Source organism: Syngnathus scovelli, chromosome 10, assembly GCF_024217435.2.
Source record: "Syngnathus scovelli strain Florida chromosome 10, RoL_Ssco_1.2, whole genome shotgun sequence".
Taxonomy (NCBI): Eukaryota; Metazoa; Chordata; class Actinopteri; order Syngnathiformes; family Syngnathidae; genus Syngnathus; species Syngnathus scovelli.
Window position 1 is genome coordinate 17127501 of NC_090856.1, and position 5000 is coordinate 17132500.

The window sequence follows — 5000 nt, forward strand, 5'->3', positions numbered from 1 at the left end:
CATACTACCCTGAGAACGCCCGATCTCGTCCGATCTCGGAAGCTAAGCAGGGTCGGGCCTGGTTAGTACTTGGATGGGAGACCGCCTGGGAATACCAGGTGCTGTAAGCTTTTTCTTTTTCTTATGTGCACTTCAATCGTTTAAGAAGCTATTTTTTACAACACCCATCACGAATGGCATCCGGAAACAGCAAGCCTAATTTAAACTCCGACATTGAAACTATAACACGAGTTTGAAAGCTATATTATGTGGTGACATCCACAGCATTGTAGTTAAATTTTTTACCGCTAGAGAGCAGACTATGTACAGTGAGCATGGCTCCCTGTGAACTCAAAGCAGCAGGCTTGACTTGTAAAAGAACCCAACACAACACTTCCATGAAGTAATTGTACTAAGTTCATTTTGTTTTTCCTTATTTAATCACTTCACTGGTTTCTTTTATATCAAACAAATTGTTTTAGGTTATTCACCTGACATGTTGATCCATCAGCTGATAAAGACGCGTCACCATCACATCTGTGACACTCTGATGAAGGCGGAAGAAACCGCCGAAACATGTCAGGTGAATAACCTAAAACAATTTGTTTGATATAAAAGAAACCAGTGAAGTGACTTCCATGAAGTGTTTTTAAACTTTTCAAGGCATTTATTTTGATTCAGCAAAATGCAGGTCGCAAGGGCAAATTCGTGCTACCGCATAAAAAGCTGTCAATAACTTTTCATGATAGCCATGTTTCCAGAAAACACCAAAAGCCTTGGAAGAAAGCCTGTTTCGGCCCTGGTTGTAAAAAAAACAAAAAAAAAACCAAAAGGGAAGGGTGACCGTCCGGGAATACCAGGTGCTGAAAGCCTTTTTTTTTTTTTTTTTCCCACGTCAATTGTGAAAGGAAACTTTTACCACAGCCATCAAGTCCCGCCGCTGCTTGGCATGGTTTCAGGGGCGATTGTGTCTATAAAATGAAAAATTCTGAGCGGTTTCACGGCTTACGGCAATACTACCCTGAGAGCGCCCGCTCTCGTCCGATCTCGGAGGCTAAGCAGGGTCGGGCCTGGTTAGTACTTGGATGGGAGACCGCCTGGGAATACCAGTTACCGTAAGCTTTTTTTTTTTTTTTTTTTTCCTTATGTGCACTTCAATCGTTTAAGCCAAGAACTTTTTACAGCACCCATCACGAATGGCATTCGGAAACTGCAAGCCTAGTTTGAACTCCGACACTGAAACTACAACACGAGTTTAAAACCTACATTGTGTGGCGACAGCCATAGCATTGCAGTTCACGTTTTTACCGCTAGAGGACAGACTATGTACAGTGAATAAAGAACATGGCTCCCTGTGAACTCAAAGCAGCAGTCTTTACTTGTAAAAGAACCCAGCACAACACATTGCGCTTCCATGTAGTGTTTTTACCTTTTTCATGACATTAATTTTGATACAGCCAAATGCAGGTTTTGTGCACTTCACTTTTCCGTTGGGCATTCGCGTAGAACCCTATTCCAGTTACGGCCAGATTCTTTTAGACTAGTGGTCCCCAAACTTTCTTGCGCCACGGACCGGCTACGCGTCAGAAATATTTTTGCGGACCTGCCTTTATATATATAAATAAACAATAAATCTATATAAATAAATACTACATTTATAATAAATATATATAAATAGGATTAAATAAAATGATACGACTGGCATAAAAACAAATATAAACCACATAAAAATAAAAGTCACCATTACGTTGAATTATTGGGAGCACCGAGCTTGTTTCTCAGAAACGAGCCGGTCCCATCCAGGCGTAATCGGAGACAATGAAACCCGAAGTGGTTAAGGTTTGTCTTTTAATGCAGGATGCTTGGTCTCCATGTGCCGAAGCAGTTTTGAAGGCTTCATTGGCTTGCTCGCTAGTTTCAGGGGCGATTGTGTCTATAAAATGCAAAATGTTGGGTCACCTCACGGCTTACGGCCATACTACCCTGAGAACGCCTGATCTCGTCTTATCTCGGAAGCTAAGCAGGGTCGGGCCTGGTTAGTACTTGGATGGGAGACTGCCTGGGAATACCAGGTGCTGTAAGCTTTTTCTTTTTCTTATGTGCACTTCAAGCTCTTTTTTTTTTTTTTCTTTTCTTATGTGCACTTCAATCGTTTAAGCCAAGACCTTTTTACAACACCCATCACGAATGGCATTCGGAAACTGCAAGCCTAGTTTGAACTCCGACACTGAAACTACAACACGAGTTCAAAACCTCTATGTACAGTGAATAAAGAGCATGGCTCCCTGTGAACTCAAAGCAGCAGTCTTTACTTGTAAAAGAACCCAGCACAACACATTGCGCTTCCATGTAGTGTTTTTATCTTTTTCATGACATTTATTTTGATACAGCCAAATGCAGGTTTTGTGCACTTCACTTTTCCGTTGGGCATTCGCGTAGAACCCTATTCCAGTTACGGCCAGATTCTTTTAGACTAGTGGTCCCCAACCTTTCTTGCGCCACGGACCGGCTACGCGTCAGAAATATTTTTGCTGACCTGCCTTTATATATATAAATAAACAATAAATCAATATAAATAAATACTACATTTATAATAAGTATATATACCGTTTTTGCCGGTGTATTGGTCGACCTTTTTCGATCCAAAATCGACCGAAAAAAATCGACCTCGACTTATCCACCGAGTCATAAAATTTAACTTCGTATTCATCGCTTCAAATGTGATGGTAACCAAGGCCGTTTCTCATGCATCTCATTGTGCGTTGCACTTAGAAAATTTGAACCGGGCGGCGTGCGCGAGTGCGCGGCCCGCTGGAAGTCGAATGAGGCGCCGCGACCACCTCCGCGGTGCTTATAAACAGCCGATCCGCTCGGCGGGGGCTATTTTCGGCCACTTGGCTCGTGCGCACGGCCTCCCGGATGTGCCGGGCGGGTGCGCGAGCTCGCCGGCCGCTGGAAGTTGAATGAGGCGCCGCGACCACCTCCGCGGTGCTTATAAACAGCCGATCCGCTCGGCGGGGGCTATTTTCGGCCACTTGGCTCGTGCGCACGGCCTCCCGGATGTGCCGGGCGGGTGCGCGAGCTCGCCGGCCGCTGGAAGTCGAATGAGGCGCCGCGACCACCTCCGCGGTGCTTATAAACAGCCGATCCGCTCGGCGGGGGCTATTTTCGGCCACTTGGCTCGTGCGCACGGCCTCCCGGATGTGCCGGGCGGGTGCGCGAGCTCGCCGGCCGCTGGAAGTCGAATGAGGCGCCGCGACCACCTCCGCGGTGCTTATAAACAGCCGATCCGCTCGGCGGGGGCTATTTTCGGCCACTTGGCTCGTGCGCACGGCCTCCCGGATGTGCCGGGCGGGTGCGCGAGCTCGCCGGCCGCTGGAAGTCGAATGAGGCGCCGCGACCACCTCCGCGGTGCTTATAAACAGCCGATCCGCTCGGCGGGGGCTATTTTCGGCCACTTGGCTCGTGCGCACGGCCTCCCGGATGTGCCGGGCGGGTGCGCGAGCTCGCCGGCCGCTGGAAGTCGAATGAGGCGCCGCGACCACCTCCGCGGTGCTTATAAACAGCCGATCCGCTCGGCGGGGGCTATTTTCGGCCACTTGGCTCGTGCGCACGGCCTCCCGGATGTGCCGGGCGGGTGCGCGAGCTCGCCGGCCGCTGGAAGTCGAATGAGGCGCCGCGACCACCTCCGCGGTGCTTATAAACAGCCGATCCGCTCGGCGGGGGCTATTTTCGGCCACTTGGCTCGTGCGCACGGCCTCCCGGATGTGCCGGGCGGGTGCGCGGGCTCGCCGGCCGCTGGAAGTCGAATGAGGCGCCGCGACCACCTCCGCGGTGCTTATAAACAGCCGATCCGCTCGGCGGGGGCTATTTTCGGCCACTTGGCTCGTGCGCACGGCCTCCCGGATGTGCCGGGCGGGTGCGCGAGCTCGCCGGCCGCTGGAAGTCGAATGAGGCGCCGCGACCACCTCCGCGGTGCTTATAAACAGCCGATCCGCTCGGCGGGGGCTATTTTCGGCCACTTGGCTCGTGCGCACGGCCTCCCGGATGTGCCGGGCGGGTGCGCGAGCTCGCCGGCCGCTGGAAGTCGAATGAGGCGCCGCGACCACCTCCGCGGTGCTTATAAACAGCCGATCCGCTCGGCGGGGGCTATTTTCGGCCACTTGGCTCGTGCGCACGGCCTCCCGGATGTGCCGGGCGGGTGCGCGAGCTCGCCGGCCGCTGGAAGTCGAATGAGGCGCCCGACCACCTCCGCGGTGCTTATAAACAGCCGATCCGCTCGGCGGGGGCTATTTTCGGCCACTTGGCTCGTGCGCACGGCCTCCCGGATGTGCCGGGCGGGTGCGCGAGCTCGCCGGCCGCTGGAAGTCGAATGAGGCGCCGCGACCACCTCCGCGGTGCTTATAAACAGCCGATCCGCTCGGCGGGGGCTATTTTCGGCCACTTGGCTCGTGCGCACGGCCTCCCGGATGTGCCGGGCGGGTGCGCGAGCTCGCCGGCCGCTGGAAGTCGAATGAGGCGCCGCGACCACCTCCGCGGTGCTTATAAACAGCCGATCCGCTCGGCGGGGGCTATTTTCGGCCACTTGGCTCGTGCGCACGGCCTCCCGGATGTGCCGGGCGGGTGCGCGAGCTTGCCGGCCGCTTGAAGTCGAATGAGGCGCCGCGACCACCTCCGCGGTGCTTATAAACAGCCAATCCGCTCGGCGGGGGCTATTTTCGGCCACTTGGCTCGTGCGCACGGCCTCCCGGATGTGCCGGGCGGGTGCGCGAGCTCGCCGGCCGCTGGAAGTCGAATGAGGCGCCGCGACCACCTCCGCGGTGCTTATAAACTGCCGATCCGCTCGGCGGGGGCTATTTTCGGCCACTTGGCTCGTGCGCACGGCCTCCCGGATGTGCCGGGCGGGTGCGCGAGCTCGCCGGCCGCTGGAAGTCGAATGAGGCGCCGCGACCACCTCCGCGGTGCTTATAAACAGCCGATCCGCTCGGCGGGGGCTATTTTCGGCCACTTGGCTCGTGCGC

The 5000-nt window shown here is 54.1% G+C and overlaps 2 non-coding genes and 1 pseudogene across 2 annotated transcripts in view; all 3 read left to right on the top strand.

Annotated features, from left to right (window-relative positions):
* The window catches only part of LOC125976355 (5S ribosomal RNA), a 119-nt gene extending 9 nt beyond the window's left edge, over positions 1-110 (top strand). Inside the window, exon 1 of the ribosomal RNA XR_007484278.1 lies at positions 1-110. This exon is cut by the window's left edge and continues 9 nt beyond it. This is a non-coding gene — a ribosomal RNA (5S ribosomal RNA).
* Positions 111-982: 872 nt separating this feature from the next.
* LOC125976370 (5S ribosomal RNA) lies at positions 983-1101 on the top strand (annotated as a pseudogene).
* Positions 1102-1944: 843 nt separating this feature from the next.
* LOC125976329 (5S ribosomal RNA) lies at positions 1945-2063 on the top strand. Its single transcript, XR_007484252.1, has one exon. It is a non-coding gene; the product is annotated as a 5S ribosomal RNA (ribosomal RNA).
* Positions 2064-5000: the final 2937 nt, after the last annotated feature.